Consider the following 27,271-nt stretch of genomic DNA (forward strand, 5'->3'; position numbering starts at 1 on the left):
AGGGGAGCTGGACCAAATGGCTCCAACTCATAGCCCCTTGGTCAGGGATCTCGTTTAAGTTTGATGAATAAGTTCTGCAGACCAGAGATAGTCCTGTTTCGTGGAAGTCAGCTATAGTGATTCCCATTTACAAGAAGGGTGATCGGGGAGATCCTGCCAACTATCGCTGATAGCTCTTCTTAGCGTGGAGAGTAAGATCTCTTATGAGGTAACGAGCCTGCTAAGACAGCTTTGTTCACACATCAGGCGACTTGCAAGTGAAACAAGGGAGAAAGTAATTGCAGATGGCAAGTTGCTAAACAGGGTTACGGTCAGGGAGCAGATGCAGACACTTCAGAAAAAATATTTAGCCTTACGCAAAAGGCCAGGAAATATTGTCTTCATGTTGTAGCAGACAACCAAACCAAGAGGTAACTTCCTGTCTTAACTGCACGCAGCAGGTGCAAGAGATGCCTTCACACCATTTTGCTTGTTACATCTGATAAGGAGGCAGGGACAAGAAACGCCAATACGCGAATAGCACGTACATGCTTGAGAAGGCTTTGTAGAAGCAAATGACATGTCTTATCCCTTCGCTGAACCAAAGCCCATTTAATGTAATGGAGACAGTCACTGAAGATATACAAACACTAATAGTTGGCACATAGAAGACTGTATTGTCAAAAAGGAAAGAGACACACTGAAGCTTTAGGCCTTAACGTGCCAGGTAGCGGAAATGACACATGGTTAGACAGACCAGGTCCCTTCTTAGATATAAAGCACAAGCTGAACTAGGGGAGAAAGTTGGCCCATCGAGCAGCACCTTCATACAGGCCGGAGGGGCTGGGGAGAGGTCTGCCAAAGAATCCAGAGCAGAGGCAAGAGAGAAAGCCAGGCCCAGCTGAAAAGGACCCATGGTAACTTGGAAAGCGTTGGTTCAAGTGCAGCACATTCTGCTCTGAGTTAAATGTGGGGACTTGCTGGGTGCATTTGAGACTAAAAGGCGTGTAACATAGCACAACAGAGGATAGCTCCCAGGTCACTCAAGCTGTTCACCTAAAGTTACCACTTGTTCTGTTTTCCATTAAAGCAACCATGCTCTTCGCTCATAGCAGTTTTGTTCATAGGTGTGAGGATAGGTTATTTTATATTTGCTTCTGTTTTGGCAGGTGCAATGCAAATTATAGCCTGTAGAAGATTGTACGATATTCAATATTCAAAATATTAACCAAAATCCCTGAGTGTCAAGTGCATGATTCTCTTTGAATCTAATAAATTCACACATTCCTGGCTGTATTTGTTTAATCATGATGGTAGGCACACAGACCCAGGCAGGTTGTTGTCAAGCACTACGACACTGCTTGGGAAGCTTATCGGCATGAACATGACCAATGACCGCATGTCCACTTTTCACAACATCAACTGAGGTCTAGTTTAGGGGACGGGGGCAGGCCTGACCACAGGCAATCATGACCGATCTTTTCATGGGAAGTCCTGCGGAACTTGGCAGCCTGGGCCGCTGAAAATAACATCTTGTCAAAATACCAAATAGGTTTTTAAAGAGGCGTATCAACTGGTTTGAACAGTCTGATTAGGAGTTTGATCTTGTTTATTTGTAAGGCGCCGGAGGCCCGTGGGCATAGTGGCGCCAACATAGAGACATGGACAAGATCGACACGTGTAAACAGGACAGATGGCCAAGTCAACAAGAACGCAATCAGTTTAACCTCCAACTGTCATGCGGCTTCACTCATTTGAACAGATGCGTTTTCAGCCTTTTTCTGAACAAGAGATGGTTGGTCTCCAATCTTCAGTTCAGAGGTCCGGTCATTCCAATTTGTAGCTGCACAAACCGGAAAGGCTCTGCCTAAACCATTTGCTTTCTTATGTGGTTTAACCACAATAATCCCAGTGAGAAATGTACCAAAATGTCGCCTCACAATTACGATGGACGAAAATGCCAACTTTATATTTATTTTTAGACCCCCCCCCCTTACACCAATAATATGGGGGACTGCAGAGGGTCTCCCGCGCATATATATGTGGTGTAAAGGGGGTTAAAAAAAATAAAGTCAACATTTTCGCCCATTGCAATTGTGAGGGTCACAATAATCACATAGATCCGTCCCAGTGCTTCAGACCCAAGCGTACATGCTGGCATATATTGAACAATCTTCTATTTCAGGTAGGCCAGAGCTTTCCCGTACAGACACTTATAGGCTAGTGTCAGATTTAAACAGGACTCTGTCTTCTACCTTCAACCAATGTAGCTGCCTCCTTGCTTCGCTAAAATGCTCCGCCCTCCGCTTCCGTTTAATTAGTCTAACAGGATTGTTTTGGATTGGCTGGTATTATGGCCATGCATGGTTTGTTGGCTCCAAGCAGTAATGCATTTCCATAATCGAGGTGGGACAGTATGGTTGCTCTTGCGATAATGGTGCAATTTACTTCATTTAGGAAGGGTTTATTAGCTCTAAGCAGTCTAAGATAGTAAGAGTAGTTTTTGTTGACATAGGATGCCTGAGCCTCAGAGCTTAAAGAAGCTTCTAATGTCATGCCTAGGGTCTTAACCTTATTCACTATCTGGATTTCTTTGATTTTAAAGGAGTTGTATGGCGGTGAAAGTTTGCCCCTGATGGTGGTCAAAAATCATCAGCTCAGTTTTTTACTGTTTAAGCACATCCAGATGTGATCCATCCAAGATTCTATGATGTTATATAGATTGGTTACTAGCTGGCTGTCTTTTTCATAATCACTGTGAAAGCTCCTGGGTGAAGGGGGTCCTTGTCCTACATGGCGCATGGATTGATCTCGATATGATCAAAAGGGGGCACCTGGGGGCTAAGTTAGATGGGTGGGGGATTCCAAGGACCTCGTTACCCGTCATAATAAGTTTACATGAGGGCATTAATATACGTGTAAGGTTGAATATGCAAGACCATTTGTCAGCCCCGATTCAGTGGAGCGAGGGCATAATTGCTCCCTTTCTTCGGCTGTCCTCGTAGGTAAGGAGATCGTCTACTTGGGTTTCAAGCTGTGTTCATTTCCCTGGCCCACTCTCCTCTTTCGAAGAAGACCTATCACTTCTGCTAACTAACGAGGCTAAACCAAGCTCACAAGCTCTCCTCCTCAGAGACTTTAACCTAGGGCTTCATGACATGAATGACAAAAATGCATCAGACATCAGCAACAGCATACCAGATATAGACCTCAAACAAAGGCTCGCACAATGAACACACTCCAAAGGGCGACAACTAGATTGGATTGCTGATTGCAACTGCAACATATCCATCATGTCTAACCACCCTCTCGCATGGACAGACCACAATGCCATCCTCTTCTCCATGCCAAGAGACAACCCTAACTATGAGAAATCCACAGCTCCCCTCGCCGAGACTAGCAAGAAACACACAAAACATAACAGCCCTCAATTTACTGCCACTTCTACAACCGCTCCTACAGGGAAACACAGCCCTCGAGCCAAATGAAGACACGCACTTGGTAAACCTATACAACACTACCATGCTAAATGCCATCTGCAAAATAGCACCTCCAAACCCTACACCCAGGCCTCCAGATAAGGTGCATACCAGGCCTTTTTACACATGAAAATCTTGTAACTACGACTGCTTTATTATTTTCCTGGGTACATTTACACACAGGTTTAGAGCAGAGGGAAGTGTAAAGGTCAGGTTACTTGACAGAAACCAGAAGGCTTCTTTAGATTTTTATCTACATGGATGTAATTGCAAGCCACCTTTGAAACAGAATGTATTTCTCCGACGCCTTTCGAAAAAATAAACTGCATACTGTGATAAAAGGAATGGTTTCTTTCCATAAAGCTTCAGAAGCCCTGTGCATGTTTTCCTAGAATTTTAGGATTGCAGAATGAATTAGAAAACTAAGTTGCAATTGAGAATGAATATTTAGCAAGTTATGCTTTTTTTCCCCAGTGAAAGCAAACTAGTATTGCACAATTGTATTTTTCAGAGTTACGGTGCTGTGTGCATAATCATGCGGAGGAAGATCATTTTTACATGTACAATTTAATTTACACACCAATTATAAAAACAGTGTGTAAAATGATGACTATGCACAGTCTAGTTTACATCCTTCAACCTTGAGGTCAATGGGGTACATTACTATAAATGGTCAGTGCAGCAGAGTCTTTGCTCAAGGGTGAGTGATTGTCATTAGACCAATCACAGGTGTTCTAGCCTCAAATCTAAAGGGCTACAATTAAAACATCCAAAACCTGATTCTCCAGCAAGAGCAAGCGCTGTTAAAAAAAAAAAAAGAAAAGTTAAATTGGTAATTGAAATAGAAACTCAGCAAAAACCGTCCCTGTGATAATCAAGATAGGTATTTAACTTTATGTAGCGCTTCATGAATGGTTCGTCATACATCTAGGTACTGTGATTATTATACCTCAGTCGATACTCAGTTAACCAACCTCTGAAGGATGGTTGAGCTATTGTTGCTGCAATCTTTGCGTGATCTGTAGGTTGCGGGTTTGAATCCCGGCAAGTCCAACTCAGCCTTTCATCTATTTGAGGTCGATAAAGGAGTACTGACTTCGGTTTGGTGGTAACTGTGATAAAAATGTTCTATGTACAGCGCTATGCCAAAAGAGCTATATAAAAAACCATTTGACCACTAGATTAGATATAGAATTTAGTATTGAGTCCTTGCCTCTCTGCACTGTTGTTTCAAACACTGGCATACAATTAGGTAGTAACAGCTCCATGAAATTAGGACTTTCATTAAGCATCAAAAGACAATTCTGCTATCGAATCTCAAAACACACAATACAATTCATGTTTGCTTTACTATATAATTGGCTAGGTTTTTGCGATTTCAACATTTAAAATATGTACAGGAGAGATCAAATGGCCAGAAATAATGAAAGATGTATTCTGTCATGATGTCGAAAGCTGCCGCATAGTAATGGTTTCCATACAGTTTTTGCACACGTCGGCTGGATGTCACATACATTTTACTCTTGCAAAGGAGAAAGGCCGATACTCCCACCTCAAAATCTAATCTGGAGCACTGCCCGCGCCCACCACACAATTGAGAACTCTGCGGAAAAACAAAAGAGCAGCTGGAAATATATCCCATCAGCTCTCAAAAAAAAATGTCCCATCAGCATCTACTACCTACAAATCTGCCATTCTCTTAGTTAAAGCGGACTCCAACAACGAATGTATTCAAAACGCCAAATGTAACAACCAAAGAATTGTTCAACATTCTCAAAGAATTAGAATCACCCACACCTCCAACGACTTGTTCAAAGGACGCCTCCTGGCGTCAGAACATCCAAAGGGCTCTATCAGACAAAATTGAGCTCCTACAAAGAAAGATTGAAAACAAAAAAGCTAACAAATAACCTGCCAGCTCCTACCACAACTATACCACCCCCGCCCAACTCAACATATTCAAATTCACTTCACTTAGCTTCAAAGACATAGAAGAAATAATACTAATTCTAAAACCGTCCAGTTGCATGTGTGACATCTGCCCAGCACCTATCAGAAAAGAAACAGCGAAGGAGATTGCCCCGTTGATATCTCTCTTATCAATGCCTCCTTCAAATCCAATACCATCCCCACAAACCTCAAGGACACGTGGATCAAGCCACTCCTCAAGAAACCATCCCTCGACCCCAATAATCCATCCAACTATAGACCCATCACCACTGTGGCCTTCCTTCTGAAGATCATCGACAGAGCAGCCTACTTGCAGATCCACCACCACCTTGAAAGCAATAATCTACTAGGGCTATGCCAATCTGGATTCCGACCACGACATGGAACCGAAACAGCCCCAATAGATCTAGTAACCCAAAAAAAAAAAAAAAAAAAAAAAAAAAAATCAAGGACTCGGGCAATCTTGCCATCCTTCTCTTACTAGATCCATCAGCAGCGTTTGTCTTGGTAGACCATAAAACCCTCTGTAATCATCTCACCTCAGCAGCCCACTTTTCCAACGAAGCAATCACCTGCATCCAGTCTATTCTTAACAGAGTGTTCGCACCCTCTGCCTCTGCACCCCCTTTGACTGCCACATGCAGAGTTCCACAAGGCTCCTGTATCTCCCCCACACTCTACAACATATTCACAAAAGCTCTCTGACAAACTCGACCAACTGCACATCTCTTACACCAACTACACTGACGACACTCAAGTCCTCATACACATCACAGGAAACCACGACACAGACTCACAACCACATCCATCTGATCATCCAAGCCTGGATGGCACAACAGGCTCTGCCTTAACGATGACCAAGACCGAGCTTCTCCTTGTGGGTACCCAAGCCAGACTCAAAATTGACACCTTCAATATGGACGGCAATAACAAAGAACCCAAAGACAAAAGTACATTGAATCCACCATCTCTCTCGGCAAGCAAATTAATGCTACTGCCTCTACGACTGCTTACACATGCAAGCTCATCAACGCCTGCAGAGCCTTCCTGACGACTGAAAATTGCATCACTCTGGCCAGGGCGCTTGTACTAACCAAGCTACACTACTGCAATGCCCTTTACCTAGGAACTAGTCAGCACAATCTAAATAAATTACAGATCAAAACAATGCTCTAAGAGCTGCCACCAACTTCCCTAGACAACTGCACATCTCAGAGTTAAGACGCAGTGTTCACTGGCTCTCAATCAACCAAAAATTAAATTCAAAACTCTCTCCCTCATACACAAATGTAAACATAATCGGGCACCAAATACCTCTGACAAATTCAAACTCCAACCTTTATTAAGACAAATGAGATCATCCAACTACCTCAACATACCAAAGTTCAAACTGCAAAAGGCAGGGGGCAAAAGCTTCCTAGTCCTAGCAGCTAAAACTTGGAATGCACTACCTCCCAACATCAGGTTAGAACAATCCATCCATAAATTCCGCCGCAAGGCCAAATCCTGGCTCTGTCTGAACGAAAATTAACCTACCTCATAGCCAATCTCCAAACGCTGCTTATCTGTAGTAAATATTCTGGTTTTCAATTTTCCATACTGGATAAATTCGCTGTTGTGTACTCCCTATGCCTGCAAGCTGTGTGTACTATCTGTATTACTTGTTAATAATGCCTATAAACTATGTGTTTTACCATGCCTGTAACTGTAAATATGCACCTTATGTACCCAGGAAATGTGCCCAGTTGCCTCAGCCCGCTATGGAATACAATACAATACAATACTGGCAGATCTAAAGGACAGGGCGCTACAGTTATCCTATCAAATGAGGAAACTGTTTCATTGCAAATTCTCCCCCACTCTGCTCACAAGATACTATACTTGGAAAATCTTGCCCACTCTGCTCTATGGCATTGACAAAGGGCCGTTGTCAATGAAGATGGATTGGAAACAGAGGGGGCACTTTGGTAAAAAGGTCTTGTCTATCCCGCAGAGCTTCCCTGTGTCCAGTACAAGATATGAATAAGGTCTACATTACCTGCAGATGGTTTATAGTGAGTTTTTTTAAATGGCTTATTTTCAAATGCCTTTTTCCTCGAGAGAAAAAAAAAATGCGATTGTCCTTTTTTATTTTTGTTTTTATTTTTTTTTTAACGGGGGTTCCCGCCAATCCCCTGGTTTTTATTTTTTTTAAAACACTTTTTTTACTAAAAAACCCCCAAAAATATATAAATAAAAATGAATTTGAAAAAAAATATTTCAGCAACATAAATGTTTGACGAAATTGCGTTTAGAAAATGACCGAACCACTGCAGATGCAGGTGAAATGGCGGATGATCTACACGTTTAAATGGATTATATTTTCACCATAAGTTGTTGAACCAAGATATTGGTGCCGTGTTGGATGGAGAATTCAATCGTTTACTAAGACTTTAAAGTATATGCACATGCAATATTGACAGCATGCAAATGCACATTGGAGGATTTAATTTTAGAATCCAATGGGTGTCAAGAAGGCCCTGGGTAGATTGGATTGGATTCGCACCATTGAAGCTATGAGAAAGCTGGTCCTGGCCAAATCGCTATCAAACTTTGATAAACCATGTGGCTTCCTTCCATGGTATCGAAGACACATCCCAAACTCAAAGCAGAACTTAATGCGGGAGAAATTGTTTCTGCACGTGATAAGAGTTCTTCCAGACCGAACAGTTGTTCTTTGTGTTTATATGTGGGTAAACAAACCCTCAAACACAATGATCAATTGTAGAGGCACCTGGAAAATGAGGGTGTCCTTTCTGGGATGGTTCGTGGGTAGGATTGAGAGTTTGGGAGTCAAAATGTTTTGGGAGCGTTTGATAGCTGGTAAAGAAGTCTTCCTTACTACGCCTAAAAGTGTTGCAGGAGTATGGTTTTGTTTAAATACAGCTGTTTCATCTAGGAATTAATATTTCAGGAATTGATGTATATGCCATGAACTAAAATGTCAAACTGAAAGTTAGTATTGTTGAATTAATTTGGGGAGATTGAGGGTAAGTATGAATTTTACATGAGTTTCTTTTAGTATGTGAATAGGTTTTATGCATCATATTTGTTTGTACTGTGAAAAGTAGATTCTTCGGCTAGATCACAACAGGAAAAATAAATGTTACCCAAAAGGAAAAAAAAAAAAAAAAAAAAAGCATGTTTCACTTACTGGAACCTAAAGAAAGGCATGCAAGCTGATGGAAAGCTGCGAGAGGAACCGGAAATGACATGAAAGCAGTGGAAAGCGGGCAGCAAAGCTTTGCTGCATAAGCGCAAATGGGAACAAAGGCGCCACACAGAGCCGGTGACTCAACCCAGGCAAAGTGGGCACCCAGTGGCGTTCGGTGAGCCCGCCAAACAGCATTTGTAAACTAAAGTCACAGAAATTAAAGAGATTGTTTGCAAACCACGAAGGGATATTTCAAATACCAGCCCCATCCATATACGAGGAATATGGAATGCACATTTTTGCGGGAAAAGAGTGAATGTTGAAACAACCAGATATACAGAACCTAAGAAGATATATGCAATTGTGGAATTAAAAGAGAAACTGTTTACCTATGAATGCGAGAAGACCCGTCAGGCAAGTAAACCAGGCAGCTGCTAACCTACAAGAAGACCTAAGAACGGACTGTTTGTTAAATCAAACAAGGAGAATTAACTACAAGGCTAAGGAACTTTGTAACAAAAAGTATTGTTATGGGCCAAGAAAGAAAGAATTTTTAAAGCAAGAATCATTGGCATGGTGTTGGACAATCCAGTGGAAGGGAATCATCTTCTGGTACCAAGGTTCTATTACCTTGGAAAGCCTTTATATTGGAGCCCTTCTATTTTTCCTTTATGAACTCTTTTTGCCATCACATTTCCCTTTGGTTAGTAGTGTGAGGGTCAGGATAGAACTTTTGGGCACAAGGCCAGTTTTGATGTTGACATCCAGAAAGACAGATCCTTAGATTTTGGTTTTAGGTAGGGAAAATCGTCTTGGAGCAGGGTCAGAGATGCTTTTTCCCACCCATTTTTGTTAATAGTCTTGGACCAAAAACATAGCAACTTTGTGTCCGACTTTCATTTGACTCCTCACACTAATGACCCACAAAACCACCTTTCATCCATTCCTTTATCAGACAATGTGGTTCTAACTGGCACAATTCCTCTGGATTTGGGGGATGTTGAAATAAACAAGGAGGTAAGAGTACCAACTGAACCAGTAATTGTCCGAGAAGAAAACGGGCAATACAGGAGGTACAAATAGCTCCATTATGACATCAGATTCTTTTAAACCTGATTAATCAACAAGAATTTATATAACGAAAAGTCAAAAAAAGCCTTGTTGAATCAAAAGGATCTCGAAAATGACCCAGAAGATTTAACAGTCTCTGCAGACAAAGATTCTACTATAATACAATCAAAAAACGCTATGATTGAAGAACAAAATGAACTGTCCGTTAGTGAGGAAAATGGAAATCAGGAAAGAAGGAAAAAAAGATCTAAACTAACCAGTAAACTACAGAAATATAACATTTTCTGAAGCATGCTGTAATTATCTCCACTTGAGAACAAAAAGACTTTTTACAGAACATTCCTACGAAGAGGGAGGATGTGGATCAAGACCTCAATTTCGTCAACAAGTCCAATATTAATGAGCCATCCATCAGTTTGCTCCAAGACTCCACTCTCCAAACCTACTATTGGATTGTATGGACTAAGTAGTGTGAAAGCTCTGTCTTCATCACCTACGTTCCAGACTCTCGAATCTAAAAGACTGTCTTTCATGAAAAAGTCAGGAGGGTTCATCTGATTTTCAGTTACGGATCCTTTGCCTGCAGGACTAACTTTGAAGTTTACCAATCTTTTCACATTCGAATTCAAACAAATCCCTGTTAACCAACAGGTTCGAAAGAATACTATGGCCACAGGCATTATTAGAAGCCCAGGGAAGGGTTGCACCAATACAGGAAGGAACTAGTAGTATGCCAACTCAAAAGGAAGATCAGCTCCTACAAAATATCATACAAGAAAGACGCTAGAAGGGGCTGAGCACCAAATCCTTTTATGTGCGTACAGATCTTTGGAAAAAATCGGGTGTCCCTAAAAGAGACAAAATGCGTTATCCCTTCTTTATAAAATTCTTAGTTTGTGTTTGATTATTTAGGTCAATTTGTTGCAAGTTCATTTGTATTGATTTGGTGATTTTACATTTTAGGTCAAATTTGTTCAACATTTTATTAGAAGGGGATCCATCTTTTTTTTTTACAACATTTATAAAAGTACTAATGATATTGGAATCCTAAAAAGCACATTTGTTACTGTCACATATGGAAAACGGCACATTTGCTAATAAGGATATGTTTAAAATTCAAGTAAATCAAGATGTGTCCTTGAAAAGACAGGTCTCGATCACACGCATAAACAAATGTCCAATTAAAACAAGCAATTGATCAACCATACTACAATCCAGCATGGAAAATAGTCGAATAGGTGAGAAGAATGAGGTTCGGGTATTACATCTTGTAAAACCCGAGGGCACGCCCATCTTTTGGTAATTTCACCTCACACCTTTAATTCCAATGATAGTTATCAGCCTACTAGCAACTTGGCTACCGGATGACCCAACTATGGACGATTTTACTACCTTCCATGTATGTGCATAAAGGGGCCTGGTAGGTAGGTCCTATCGGGTCTAATTATTGCTATAAATTACTTAGGACTAAACAGAAAAATGAAAGATTGAATCACAAGACATTATGGCCATTAAAGCAGGTATGACTGGTACTAAAATAAAAAAATAGTTACTTAATTTGTATTCGAACCCTAGAAAGTTATCTGCACCATTTCTCTCAAATGTACTCAGACATTCTGGCAGATTGGCATTTAAAAACCTCTGGGCACATAATTATCATAGGAGATTTTAATTGTGTCTGTTGGGAAAGTGACTTTTATAGCAACTTTCTTGGTCCTACTCCATTTTAAGACTATTGATCGTGGTAAGATCATGCAGAATATATGGGACTTTTCTCTTGAATGGTAATATCCAAATCACATTTCAGCGCATTACACTTGGAGCAATCATAAATGTCACTATTTTGAACTATATATTTGTATCCAATTCTTTTTGCGACAGCTAAAGTTTAAAATATTCTACATAATAAGAATCCTCATTCCTTATTGAGTCTGACCATAGAGATTTCAATGGTTCATACTGTTGGGAGTTAGAACGCAGGTTCGGGGGCATGCCCAGCAAGCAACTGATGAATCCCCCCCACCACCTCAACTCTGAGCTCCCATGACCTCCTGTCAGAAATCCAAAACAAGCCTACCTACAAACCATGATCCAGAACGCAGCCCCAAAGAGCTAGGGGAGGCCTCCCGCCATTCCAGGCAAAAGTGACCGGCAGCCCTTGGAAGATCCAAGGAAGGAATAGATGCAACCCAGAAACAAAATGGCCACAGTACACATGCACTGAAAGTAAGTGCCACAGCCCCGGAGACTGAGCGGTGCAAGGAGGAAGGGAAGGCACTGTTCGGTCATCAGAAAAAGCAGGCTCGATCTTCTGGAGCCAGGTCCGAATGAAGGTGGGGGTACACGGCAGCAATAAACTGCCCCAAGGGACCCAGCTGAACGGGCACACGTGGCCTGCAGTCTCTAAATCCACTTGGGAGGCTCGAAAAGAGTATAGTGCTGAGGCAATAATAAGCAGACAAAGAATGTTCACGTTGCAAGGCAGATGCAGCGGGCAGAGGTGATGGAACAAGGTAGAGAAAGAAGAGTCACCCCAATGGAAAAGAGGCGCTGCAGGATCGCTGGAGAAGCACAAAGCGACAGGTGAAGGGGCTGAAAGCAGGGTATGGCCGACACCCTGCGGTTCAGCGAGGAGAAGAACCTACCAGCCTCAATGGTTGGGCATATACAGAAGAAGGCCACTGAGCCGACACGCACCAGAAAAGCAGACCCACGTCAATGCACGGAAGGGGCTTCAACTTAACACACTGGATCAGGGTCTACAGGAGGGAAAAACCAGGGAGGACCTGAGTGATGGGGACTAAGTGAGAGCAACAGTCAGGTCCCTAAGCACGCTTGACTCGACCCAACCCACGCCTAGGAGCCCTTTGAGGGAGAAAGCACAGAGCATGTGTAACCAAATAACACGGAGGTCCTCAAAATGGATGTATGGGCTAAGCCTGAACAAATACACAGACCTGAAACTGAAAGAACGGAAATGGTTGAAGGGGTGAAAACAAAACGTGGCGTTTTACATTGATAACCTGGAATGTGACAGGAATGGGACGAGCAGCTAAAATGAAAGCAAATTTTTGAAGAGATGGGGGAATCCAGTTAGCGCTTCTCCAAGAGGCACATCTCAGAGGGTGAACTCAGGAAAGTAACTCTAGATGGGGAGGAGAAGTATATGGCACAATATATTCATCCTACTCAAGGGGAGTACCTATCTGGATAGCAAGTGAACACCATTTCACATCACTAAAATTATTCAAGATGAGCAAGGCAGAACATTGATACTGATTGGGGTGCTACATGGAAGGTAAGTGTGTTTAGTCAATTCATATGCCCCCAATATAGACAATGACATGAATTTCCCAGGAGTGTTTCAAATTATAGGTGGCTACATAGACTGGCTATAAGGGAGGAGACTTCAACTGGATACTTAACCAACAGCTAGACAGGTCAAGCACCAAACTGGTATCAAAACAGCATGCATCGAAAACACTGAACAGAGCCATTATAGATCTGGACCTGGTAGACCTATGAAGGGAGCTGTGAGAAACCAGAGGGTATTCTCTCGATGAGACTTCGTGAATCCCTTATTCGGGTGGCCAGGGAAGGGCTGGCACTCTCAGATCCCAACCCTGGGGGTGGACAGGGAGGATCACCTGGGTGGGGGAACCCAGGGTTTATGCTCTGGGAAATTCCCCAGGTGAGGCATGGTATTATACCAGAGAAAGGGACCAGAAAGACTAGGTCCTTGAGGCTTTTATAGGCTGTACCAACTAGACATCCCATTCACATCTGGTAAATTCTTTACAAACCCTGTTGCACTCGAAAACCATATCTCCCAGAATCCCTGTTCCCTACGCAAACTCCCAAGTTTATAAAACACTACCATTCCCACAATCCCCGTATTCATTTCACAGACCCTATATAGTTCACCTTTCTAAGTTGACCAACCACTCCCTTCCTTATGACATCTTCTCCCCATGCTACCCCGTAGGAGATCTAGAAACTCTACTCCCCTCGCTTTCCGACATGAACACTTTTTTACATTGTGACAAAACTAATGCCAAACTGTTTACCTGACATACCCCAACACAAGGGTCAGGTACAGTCAGGCAATTGACCAGAATCACACACACCCGACAGCCCTTTCCTTTCCCCACAAGGATAAAAGGTGGAGCGCAATACGAGCAAGGCAGACCACACAAAGACTCAGCTATCCAAGTATGGCAGTTCAAGAGGAGGAGAAAGGCGGCGAGAACCGAAAGGGTGACGAGGAGAGAATCGACCTTGCCCTTGCCGACCCAAGCCTGCAAAGCCTCTGTGGAAGGAATCGTAAGACCACGTAACAATAGCCAGCGTGTGTTGCAGCAGATGTCAGCGGTACACTGGGCCCTCCTCTGTTGATGAACAAGCCAGGGAGAGACGCCTGCTACCGTGGTATAGTCCTCGACGCCAGAGACAAGAAAAGCCAAGCAGTTCGTCACAGCCGTTGAGTGGAGGGGAGAGCCGATAAGAAAATGAACTTTGTTGAACAAAAAGTAGCAAGAGGCTAATTGAAGAAAATGCAAAGAACCGTTAAATTTGAGAGGGGAAAACCAGCGACACAGGGGTCAGGCACCATGTGGGTGCTCACTCGAGAACTCTGGGAGATTAAACTACGTTACCAGAAGGCCTTGGGAAGGTGCAAAGAAGGGGTCACAAAGTGGTCATACAGGGGTGTAGCAAAACTCTGTACAGTCAAAAGTCTTTGACCAGCAGAGGATTGTAAACCTAAAAGGGCCGCAAATTCCACACTGCAAGAAAGTAGAAGAAATTGTGTGATTGGCAAAAGTTGGCAAGAGTGAACACAAAGGAGGGATGTCGATGAAAAGGGGCGATGTCGGAAGTCCCAAGGGACAGTGTGTTGGCAAGTGTGAACCCGACAGAGGGATGTCCACAGTGAACTGTTCAAAAAGACATTAAGATTTGCCATAAGTAGAATTGAGTGACAAAAGCCATAGTGAACCCGACAGAGGGAGGCAAACATTCAAAAAGGGTCTGAGCCCAGAAGAGGGGGAACCACAGGTGAAGAATCATCATCAAGTGCAATCCAAAAGGAACTTTTGTTTGTTATTTTGTACCCATCAGGCCATCGGGAGCAAGAGAGTTAACCAACAAAGCTCCTGAAACCGAAAGCTGTTTGTGGATCTGAGCCTGAAAGAGGGAGATTCAAGGGTGAAAAGTCATCACCCAACGTGCATACGCAAAGGAATTTGGTTTGTTTTTTTGACCATATCAGGCCCTCGGAGGCAAGAGACTTTTTGGAGAAAAGAGACTAACCACTGAAGGTCCCCGATAGCTGAAGCTGGAACTGTCGTCTCGTGCTTCGAAAGCTTCAGCATGTGTTGTGCTCAGGAGTCCCGCCTTGTCACATGCTCAAAATGTGAGGAAGGGAGACCCCCGGCTACAACATCCTCTGTGAATACGATCCCACACTCTTTGTATTAGTTGAAAGGATTGGCAATAGGTTTTTTTTTTAGTATAGGCCCTTTTCATTTGACAAGGCACCACTAGGACTGCCTTATTATTTGATGGTCGTAGTTTGCTCCCATCTTATATTTAGGTTTAGATAATGCGTTTTTCCAACCTGCACAAACAGTTTAATAAAACACCCTTGAAGTATCATCACGCGTTCTGTCCAATCGAGGGGATATTCCCTCTATTACTCAAGAGGACAAGATCAATATTACAATTTAAGAGGTTGAATATCTGGGACGGTCAATATAACACCACTCGCCAATGAGGGCAACCATGACCTGGGAGATAATGGGCAGATCTCTAACAAGCTGGCGACTAAGAGCAGAGGCATTAAAAAACACTTTATGCAAGCGAGTTTCAACAAGCAATTAACTGACTAAGTTGACAAGAATTAAGGATTGGTAGACTACTATGCTATAGTCTGGGAGGTGTTTAAAAGTCAACATTAGGGGACAATAAATAGCCAATACCTATGGAGGCCCACTCCACACCCCAAGCCACCTTGGGTCAGAGAAACTGGTAGTGACCCTGGAAAGCGAGACAACGAAAGGAAACCGGTGTAGGGCTGAACTCAAGAGAACGCATCCTTTGCCGGCAAGTACAAGACTTGGGGGAAGAATAACTATATAAGATATACTGTGACCGTCCATGGGGAGGGAGACAAAGCTGGTCACCTTCTAGCAAGGCTCCTCAAAAGGGAAGAACCGTGAAACATCATAACCCAAATAGAATCTGAATAGGGTATATTACAACACAAGAAGGCTTACAAAATGATTTTCATGACTAACAAAGTTATAGAAAAGCAAAGACCCCCCCACCCCCCAATACGGTAGACATGATGAGAGGTATTGGAACAGGTAACTCTGCCAAAATTAAGCAAGTCAGCAAGAGAAATGATGGACAGGCCAATAATGGAAAAGGAGACCAAAGTAGCAATAGATTCCCTCAGGAATTGGAAAACAATGGGAGGAGATGGCCTCCCGGTGGAATTGTATAAAAAACTTATTCGGGAGTTCTAACCCCAACTTTAAAACAGCTCTTTGGCTATGCCTTCCAAAGAGTGTACCTCACGCAATCTATGAGAGAACCAATAATAGTGGTGACATTGAAACCTGGAAAAAGAGCTGCGACACTGAGTCATATCAAACAATCTAGCTACTGAATCTAGACATAAAAATACTGGGCAAAGTCATAGCCAATAGACTGTTGAGAGAGAACACATCTAATGCATCACAATCAGTGCAGGTTTATATGGGGGCGAAAGACAACCACGAACTTACGAAGATCTCATTACATAATAGAAAGGGTCAAGACAGGAGAAGGAAATGTCTGTTCTCCTTGTGCGCCATACAAAACATATGGCTTGGGTCCAAACACGATGCAATGGATAACATTGCTGTACAAAGAACCGTGGGATAGGATAAAAACCACGAGAGAGGTACAAGGTGGGACTGCCCTCTTCCCCCTATTCTATTTGCGCCAGCACTGGAACCTCTGGCAGACACAATTTAAAGATGCAAGCCTTACAATAGAATGGAAAAAGCATGGGATATCCTTATACGCAGGTGATGCTCTCTTGTATGTGCAGAATCCACGACCAAATATATCCCTTACATGCTATGACTAAATATATCCCTTATATGCTATAAGTACTACATCAGCTATGGAAACACTCAGGGTTTCAAATAAATAAGGATAAAACTGCAATCTTTCCATTGGGAACACCGAGCAAGATACCTGAAAAGGAACTGCCAGAGACGGGATTGAAATGGGAGACTGGAACCTTCAAATAGGTACACAGATACACCATGAGGCAGTGGACACATTACAATACAACACGGAAAGAGCACTCACTAGTATGAAAGATAGGTGGGGTTTCTTCCAGAATTCTATCCCATCGTTAATGGGCAGGATAGCGATATGTAAAATGATTTTCCTACCTAGACATCTCCATTTATGCGCCAATATGCCATACACGATAAGACCACCTTTCTTCAAGATACTAGATATTAAATTGACAGCAATTATGGACAGGAGGAAGCAGCAGGGTAGCGCTGAGAAGGGCCCACCAGGAAGGGGGGGGGAGGAGGACTAGCTCTCTCTCCGACTTCCAATTGTTTAGTAGCACAACTACAACACGCAGTCAAATAGGATACCAGAGAAGAGGGTACAGATAGGATACTAATAGGGAGACCCACGAGATACTATACACCGATGGAATTACTCTGGAGAGGAATGACAGATGCAGGAACCAGCATCATAAAAAGGGGTCCTACAGGTGTGAAGAGAGCATGTGCAAAATTGGGTATTGGTGAAAGCTATACCCTAGATATACCTCCAAGTGCAGATACTAAGATGGCCGCATTAGTGAGGAATGGGGACACCAGATGCGCTACTGCACAGTGTCCAACAGTGGACGATCTATCAGAAGGGGCGAGACCTAGTCAAGGAATGGTAGGAGAAATTCTGAATGCCTGACAGACAGGTCCTGAATTTCACACGACTGGCCAAATTATTTGCAACTAAATGGCACTCCATACCCAAAGAAGTAACCACATAAATTCTCCAAACCTTACTACCCATAGGCAGTGAGAAGCATACAATAAATTGAAACTATACGTGGTCCTACAAACTACGATGACCTCAATCCCATTAAATGTGAAAGGAGTGGGAGAGAGACCTGGTAGAATTGATTGAAGAGAAAACATGGTCCAAAATATGCACTCAAATCAGTAAAGTCTCTAGGAACGCAAGATTGAAGTTGATACAATTCAATAAACTGCACCGAGTCTACATGACACCGAAAGGCTACACAGGATGAATCCTAATAATGCACACAAATGTCCCAGATGGGGTCATTCCTCAGCAGGCTTTTGTCATATGGTTTAGGAGTGCTACGATACAAGACTTTTGCTGTATGGTAATTACCAAAGTTAACGACCTCATAGTGGTCCAACTGACATGCTGTCCTAAGGTTTGCTTATTAGGGACGATACCAGGAGGGAAGAGGGGGAGGCGTAAAAGAAAGGTTTCTTGTCTTATTGTTACTAGCACGACACAATGTCGATTTCTTGGAAATGCCCAAAGGGCCCCGTGGTGTGGCAGTGATTGCCAGACTTTAAAGAAGTGGGTGGCAGCAGAGAAACTAATGCTTCAGGAAGGGACAAATAGAGAAGCGAGTGGCTTTGAGTTGGACTGGGGTATGCTCCTTAATGACTGTAGATGACTCACCACCCTGAAGATACAAACATGGGAAAGATATCGAGAGGCTGTAAGCATGGCCAATGGAAAAACAATCGAATTACAGGTCTATGGAACTTCGGACTTGCTAACAAAAGTAGATCGTGATAAACATTACACTATTTATTTTTAAATTTGTTTATTGGCATTTTCATTAGTATCAGATCCATGATGTTCAGATATGCCTTACACATATAGCAATATCAATGTATTTTAAACTTAACATTAACATTATACAAACAACATTAACTGTCTCCTTGTTTAATTCACATCTTATAGTGTCACTTGTCCCGGGGGGAGGGGGTGCGAGGGGGAACTATCTGGCAACATCAGAGAGGGGAGTGGGGGGTTTCCCAGAGGGCCTCCATCTTCCACAGCTCCTCTACCTTAGCTGGCCTTGGCTGAGCTGTGAGCGGGCATAGCTTGAGTTCTTGATTCAGGGGGCTTATCAGAAGGGTGAAACATGTGTCTGGTGAGTTCCTTCCATGCCTCAAGCGCCGTACTGGAGTCATCAGTGGACCTGGCAACGCATTCCTCCCATGCCTTGGTCTCAGCTAGCACCCATCGCTCCGTCTCATTGTGCCATAGCTTGTATTGTGGTCCCGCAGGTTTTTTCCAAGCCATTGCGATAGTTCTTTTGGCCAGTATGCACGATATGTCCATGAGTCTTACCGCATGTTTAAGCTTAGCTTGTCTGGGGTAGGTTCCTAGGAGGCACTCCTCGGATGTCCATTTGTATTTGTTCAAGCCTGCTTTTTCACAAGTCTGTTTCACTTTGTCCCACAAAGACCCTGTTTTGGGGCATTCCCACAGCATATGGATCAAATCTGCTCCCCCCCCCCCCCAAGCACCAGGTGCAGGTTGGTTGTGCCTGCTGATTAAATTTAGCTATTCGGCATGGGGTCAGGTAAGTTCTGTGTAGTACATTTAGCTGAATCTGTCTGAATCTATGATTCCTGGATATCTCTTTGGGGAATATAAGAGCTCTATTCCACTTCTCTCTGTCATTTCTCTGCCTATGTCCACTTCCCATTTGTTTTTCATTTTCATGCTCCGGAGATTAGGTGTATCGCTCAGATGGCCGTATATTTGAGATATTGGTCTGTAGCCCTCTCCTAAATTGTACAGCAGTGTTAGGAATGGGTCTGTGTCTGGTTCTTCAGGCCATGTGTCCCACTTGTGTCGAGCTATGGTACGGAGTCTTTGATACCACAGAAATTGGCCGGTGTGGATACCTTCCTTCTCCTGTAGTGAAGTGAACTCTTTAAAAGTGCCCTCATCGTACAGGTCTCCCCAGGTGTAGTGCCCCTCCCTCTCCCATAGTCGGATTTCTTTCAAGTCTGAATTTGTTGTGCATAGGTCTGTGATCAGTGGTACTTCCAGGGCATAGGGGCTCCGCGAGTGGGTAAGCATTTTCACTCTGCGCCAGATTTTTCTCCTCAGGTCAGCCAGAAAGGGTATGGTTCCCAGTAGTTGTGAAGGTGCCCAGACCAGTTCCTTCAGTTGGAACAGAGGGATCATGGCTTGCAGCGATGGCGTTTCTGATGTGGGTTCATCAGCTAGCCATTTGGTCACAAAACTAAGATGTGCTGCCAGATAGTATTTTTCCAGATTCGGAAGTTGAATTCCACCTTGTTTGTATGGTAAAACTTACGACGACAGCGCTATCCTGTGTCTGCCTTTCCCCCATAAGAACTCTCGCACTCTTGTCTCAAGCAGTCGGAAGAAGGGCTTGTGGATGTAATAGTGTACATTTTGGAACCCGTAAAGGAATGTCAAAGTGGTCCTGCATAGGTCTGTAGAAAAAAGCCACGCACATTTGAAAGTCTCCACATCCGGAAACGGTCTGAACCTGACTAAGGGAGACCAATGGTGTAATAAGTTAGTTGGCAGGAACCCCTAAAGGAGTTGAATTAAGCTTGGGGGGAAAGGAACCCCTGCAAGTGTTATGTTTTGCTTTATGTGGTCCAAGCCTCAAGGGGACCAACGTGAACTTTTTGGTGAACTGTGTTTTTGAACTTGGACAGTAAGACTTTAACGTGGAACGACGGGTAGGCCTTGATCCACTCTTAAACTGCCTTTGTGTTAAGAGCCTGAGCAAGAGTGTGTCATCTCGCCTACGGGGACCACCTTACTCTGTGCTGTCCAACGTGGGGAGGAGAGCTGACTCAGTCACATTTATTCCTTCCATTTGAACACTGACTTTCCTTTGCATACATATTCTCCTTTTCCCACTTTTTGTACAAGATATAAGGCAGGCATTAGGTTTTTGTTAGTATATGTCATTTTGATTTGACGGACTCAACTAGGACAGTTATTTATTATTTGATGGTCAAGACTACTCCCATCTTAGCTATAGGTCAAAATAGGAGTTTCTCCAACCCCATTAAAACTTCAATGAAAGGTTTTACAAATGGTAACTTTCCTGTCAGGGTCATACTCGGGATACCATGGCTCCCTTATACTCCACAAAAACGGCATGAAATACACCCAGAACACTTGCACCAATGCCGAGGTGTGGGCAACATGCGGTCGACTTTTGGCATATGACATGGACCTGTTCAGTTATCACAGGGTACTGGATAGGGGTAATGTTAAATGTTAATGCATTACTGGACTGTCAGATGGATTGCACACCTAAGATGTCAGCTGTGAGTGGAGCAGGGAGGGAGTCGGAACAGAATGGCTGCCCTTTTGTTGCTCCTTGCGTGAAAGAGACTGGCAATTTCGTGGAAATGTCCCGAAGGCCCAGATCTAGCTCATTGGGTGGAAGATGCACAGAGATGAGTGGCGGCAGAACAAGGGATAGTGCAGGCACTGGGGAAGAAAGAGGGGAACAAAAATAAAGGCCTGGCATGGAATATCCTACTCCATGAATTGCGAACCTCCCCAGATGACCTTCCTCCTTGAAGAGGGTCAAGACAGAGCAGGGCCGAAGATAGGAGCCCAGGTGACCAGAGAGGGAGGAGGAGAGAGAGAGGAGCAGTCAGGTTGCTAGGCTGCACATGATGGGACCGTATATCCATTAGGTATTTCTCACGGAACACAGGAGTTGGACCATATGGACGCAACACACAAGAGGGTCTGTAAAAAGGAAGGGAGGGTTCATTGGGTAGGGGCTGGGAATACTAGGGGATCAATATACGGGGCCTGAGCTGGAAAAGGGGCTTATTGTTGGATTGTGTCATCATAAAAACTTTAATAAAATATGTTTTTAAATAATTCTATTTATCATATAAAGAGTTCGAATTTGACAGGAAGTGGGAGCTCATAAGTTCCTGCTTGTAGCATAGAAGAGCTGGGTTGGCTTGACACCATCAGCTTCTAGGAGCGACTTAAATCCTTGGGCAAACTGGTGCTATACAAACATAACTACATGACATTTTCAATGAGTGTTTGGGAATGTCTCAAAAGAAGCATTAGGACACATCTAGAACACATTTAAACCAGCCTGGGTCATTTATAATGGCCAAAACATTACATTTTGCCTCACATATGGAAGTTTCCTACACGCAAATTATTAGCTTCCCGTTCCCAAGAGGTAGCTCCTGCTTATCGGGTGATGTCGGATACCCAGGAGCTGCATTTAGCTCACAACCAATTAATCCTTATTTCGATCGATGCATATATTCTCTTTTCCCTGTCTAAGGACATGGATTAGCTGTAAAGCTAAAAAAGTTAGTAGTGCTAATTGGCCAATAACTTACTTGAATCTTTCAACATCTGCCTAGGGAAACTTCAATGGACTGACTGATGACTGACTTCAATGACTGATCGAACTCACAAAAGTATACATTCCTTCTTCTGCAACAAGGTGGCCAAAATCATCAGAGAGGTTACCATCTGGCAGCAAACTTTGGACCCACATTCTGCTTCAGAAGGATCCTCCCGGAAGCTATCCTACCACTTATTCAAAGTCACAGCCACTAGACAAATGACATTGGTCCTGAAGCTCTGGCTGTGTAACATGCCAACACTAAAAAAAAAAAAAAAATTCCCTACGTCCTTTGTCTCCCCTCAAACTAAAACTACTGTCCCACTGCTGTACTTCCATAGCTTGCTAAAATCCTCAAATAATCCGTCACTACACAGCTTCATGTAGGTGCATTTTGAAACATCCGGATACTGAACAACTCTGAAGTGTCTGTAATGACATCCTAGCATTAAACAATTATTCCATCGCTATAAAATCCTGCTCGATCTGCTGTTGCTTTTGACACCATTAACCACTCACACCTACCGAAACAGATTGATTGCGTTTCCAGTCTCACCTCGCAGTGTCTGGATCAAAGATTTCCTGGATAATGGCCAACAAGCCACACTATGCGTCCCCTTGCACCATGTCACCCACATTGTTACACAGGGCTCACTCCCCTCACCTTTTATTTAATATCTATATTGAGCCCATCAAGAACCTTCTTCATAACATCAATCTCCACTACTAAGCAGATGTCGGAGAAAACAAGCAACGATAATCTCTAGCACGACATGTCAAGAGGGCTACCACTTGGAGATTGATGTAAATCTACGTCAACAGAAATCTCTCTATACAACTCCAATAGCTAAAATCCCTGGTCATCATTTCCACAAAATCCAAAAAGGCTTGGTATTGCGCTCTCCGCATGAACCATCAATCAAAGCAGTTTTGAAATCTTGCTTCTACCATCTCTGGTTCCGAAAGAAAATCCTGCCCTTCTTCCTCAAGTTAATCACATTGCCGGTCCTCATTTCATGCCCGATGTTGACTTATTCTATGCCATTTACAACACCCAAGTATCAAATTAAATGACATCTCAAATGCAGATGGCCAGCTCATCAAAAGCCTTCCAAAGCATCTACTCAACTCCCCCTTTTTGAGAACTCCACTGGCTCCAGGTCCATCAAGCTTCTTTGCATAATTTACAAATGAACGAAACGTTCATACATCACCATAGTACCACAGCAGAGGTGACAGGATTGTTCCCAGAAGTGGGGCAGATACAATCTACCATACATTTAATTAACCAATCCAACTCTATTGTTCAGTTCATTAAACTGCTCAAATCTTGGTTATGCTGAATTTGCTGACCCCTCCAGTAGATACATTCTACCGAAAGACCTTTCATCATTATTGCCACAGCGCCTGGCAACAATGCCTTAGGACAATTTAGTGGTGTACATAGCGTTATATTAACATTAAATAATAAACTACGAGACCGCTACTACACAAATATTGAAACATTTGCAGTAAAACTGAAAAATCAGGGGAAAAAAAACCAAGTTACCACACGTGATTGGTGAGACGATTTCAATGCAAAACGGACAATTAGCAAACAAAAATTAACTCACTTCATTTACAACCTCTAAAGACTGTATTAAGTTTCATATCTGTCATTTGTGTTTGCCTGCTTGTACGCATTGTGATCATTGATCTCTACTGGTGGGAGGAGGCGGTGCGGTTCACCAAAAACTCAATTGATCCCTGCAATCTTGTTCAATACCTAAAAAAAAATTAAACTTGGAGGGCTGGGAGAGGACAACTAATGGTAAAAGGTAACTCAACCCTGTAAAACTATAGACTACTATGTTGGCACCATCAACAATTCTTGTTTATGCTGAACTGTCCGATATTGGTACTGCCCTCGCATTTCGAGCATTAAAACTGAAAACAAATATATAAACAATATCAAGGACTCTAAAATGGAACTAAATACCATTATACTTCATCGGGATAGGCGCGTTATAAGCAAATACCCTGCCCTTTACCCAACTGAAAACTTGAGAGGTAAGCAACCTGAATTTAAACTAATGGTTAAAGGATCCAATCCTAGACATTTGGACATATTTTAGAAACAAGTGACATGGGAGACAAGAATTAATAAAAGATGGCCAACAAGAAAAGAGCGAAAATTAGTTCCTTCCAACAGTACTCATTCGAGACCAGCTCAAATATTTGGTGCACGTTAGCGTTATCCATTATGCAGATTCGGTCCCATTCCCTTAATGATGCTTTATGAAAGTTAGATAAGACAGGGTCGCACTGAGTTTACAAATTAATACGGAGGTTAAACTTCGTCAGAACCCGAGACATGTTACTGCCGCAACAAGCGCAGACATAAATCAATGTCGGTAAGTAGCCGGATTCACTTGTCAATATTACGGAGAGAGCAGACGTTAGAAGAGCTCCCGGTCCTGGGATGCACAGCCCGTAGCATTGTTCCGACAGGAAGAAACAAACCGGCCTGGACCGGAGCAGGGCGGAAAACCCCTCCCTCGAGTAGCGCCGACAACACCCGCCATTCAAAAGTCACACGCCGGATCAGACTGGATGGAGCCGAGCTGTCTGTCCCTGAACGCTGTGTATCTGCGGCGCCAACAGCCTCACGCCAAGGACTTTCCCACGGTCCCACCGACTCCGGACCACACCGGTGACCCCGAGCTACCTTACCTTGTGGGGTGGCCAGCCGCACAGATAACGTCAGGGGGTAGCCGGCACAGGTCATCACATGCGTGCCAAAGCTACGGTGTACCCAGTGCCAGGAAGACTCGTTTCATACCCACCTGTACGCTGCCGCCCGGATCCACGGCTAGCGGCCGGGAGCCCCGCCATGACGGGGCACTGCTGCCACCTGTCCGGCACACACTCTCGCGGGGGCCACTATGCTCCGCTGTGGTCAGGGAATCATAGTACCAGAAGTGCGCAGAGACAAACTGCCGCGAGCCCCCGTGGCTTCCGGCAGCTAACTCCAGTGAGGGCTGCCACCGAGCGTGAGTGACGGGGCTCGCGGCCACTCTGAGCTGCAGTCTCGGCTGACAGGAGGGATGCCGTCTATGAGACCTTAAGTTGCTATCTCAGACCACGGACGGACGTGTGTCACGGTACACACGTTGGTACATACAAGGGCTCGGTGCCCATCACAGCGACAGGAGAAAGAGACTATATATGACCGCTCCACCGGCCAGTAGCAGACGTGACTGATCTCAGCCTTAGCAGGCGTCCCACTCATGCGGGCTGAGACACTACTGCTGATCACACAGGGGTCCCCGACACTGGGCGCCATGCGCTTCACATAGGCAACGGCACCCGCAGGAGGCAGCTATGGAGACAGCACTGAGCCACAGTAAAGACCCACCCCATCTCCCCGACACACAAGATACAACGCTCGGCTTCCTGCTCATTCTTCACGCCGCCATATTTACGTTATTTGCCCACAACCAAACCAGCCAACCACCCATAGCCAAGGACCCGCCGTTACTTACGTGAGAAAACGGCCAAAAGGATTTGGAAAATCGTCTTCTCTTTTTTGGCGGAATTTTTAAAGCGTGCGGAGGGATCCCAAAGGAGAAATATAGATGGCTGCTCTGGCCATAAGATCGTGAGCGGCTGCTCAGTGGGAAGGTGCTACGGTCACACACACAGGGGCAAAATGAGCAGTGTACACACACTAGAGCAGCAGAGGAGGAAAGAGGCTCTGTGCTGCCAGCCAGGTCTGACGTAAAATACAAGCACAATGTCCCTAGGAGAAAATCCCACTGCGGGCGCAAGTCTACTAGAATTAAAGCCTGAACTAGGCCCAGCCCCCACATAATGACGCCAACGGGTGGGAAAACAGCCTGAACGTCAAAAGAAATCCACTAAAAGATATTTTTGGACTTTGTCCATTGGATCAAAAGTCGGGCTGCAGTGAAGCCCGGGAAAGCTATACCATGCTGCTGTTGTGACGGATTGCCACCTGTGCGGGAGTGAAAACCCTGGGTTGTTTATTTTTATTTCCTAAAATAATGTTGGTAACAGTTCAGCACTGGCACAGGACAGGTTCAATGGTCATGTGCATTCCTACAGGTAATGGAACACATTGACAGCACATTGCTCCACTGATAAAATAGCTAATCATTTTTTTATTTGGTTAGTTGATAAAAATCAACCTTTCATTTTTTTAATGAATTGTTTAAGTTGAAATTAATCAACCTTTCAATGTTTCCACTTTGATCATACAAAATTGTTTCACTTAAAACATCATTAAAATACTTCACACAGTGATAAAAGAAAAACAGACCAATGAAACACAAAATTAAAATACAGAAATAAAATAAAATAAAGGATTCTGCAGTTGTGATACTTTACAAGTGATAAATTAACTGTCAGTTTAGTCATATTAATAATTATACTGTTCCAAAGTATTACATTTTTCCTTTACATTTCGTATCATGCATCTCAACCCATATATTTCATTGAGGACTCACGATCAATTGACAATTCACTTTCAGTTAAGTTGAATGTGCTTTCCATAGTAGATGATAGTTGCAGACTATTCAAAAAATGTACTGTTACAATCTGCAACACTGGAAAACCAGTGCTCATAATTATTGTCCAACATTCACTGTATTGCAGATGAGAGTGTGCCCCATTTTTTGGGTGGAAATTTACTACAGGTCCCTTCTTTATATTGTACACACTTGTCACATGTGTTGATCCAATCTAGATTGTAGAGATTCCTTTTTACTTTGTCAGGGTTTGATACCAGTAAATCAATGCTCACATCTATATTTGTTAGTATTTTACATACATGTTCAGTCTAATTCACCAAGAAAGGATGACCAGAGGAAAACATATCCGTTGATAGAAGTTTCAATACACTGTTAGCATTGGTTGATATTAAGCACTTTCTGAACATTGCACAACACCTCTAGTTGTATAGGGCTTGCAGTGAGACTAACCCCAATCCATATCTTATCCATACATGTGGGATACAGTTGGGTAAATGCAATATTCGTCTCCAGTTTCATGCTTCCCATTTACTGAACTGGAAATCTGCTGACACTTGAAAAGATTCTAAACCATATAGAATTGCAGGGACCGCTTTTTGTTTCC

General features: G+C 43.4%; 1 protein-coding gene across 2 annotated transcripts in view; it reads right to left on the reverse strand.

Annotated features, from left to right (window-relative positions):
• AZIN1 (antizyme inhibitor 1) overlaps window positions 1-25,957 on the reverse strand; it is a 1,159,916-nt gene extending 1,133,959 nt beyond the window's left edge. Inside the window, exon 1 of one of the 2 annotated variants that reach the window (XM_069621462.1) lies at window positions 25,660-25,957. The gene's annotated coding sequence lies outside the window, so the exon portion shown is untranslated. Of the gene's footprint in view, window positions 1-24,960; window positions 25,154-25,659 lie in introns of those variants that run through there. The other variant, XM_069621463.1, reaches the window with a different exon arrangement.
• Between the last annotated feature and the right edge of the window lie 1,314 nt (window positions 25,958-27,271).

This window comes from Ambystoma mexicanum, chromosome 5q (assembly GCF_040938575.1).
Source record: "Ambystoma mexicanum isolate Mex_15411 chromosome 5q, UKY_AmexF1_1, whole genome shotgun sequence".
NCBI classification, from domain to species: domain Eukaryota; kingdom Metazoa; phylum Chordata; class Amphibia; order Caudata; family Ambystomatidae; genus Ambystoma; species Ambystoma mexicanum.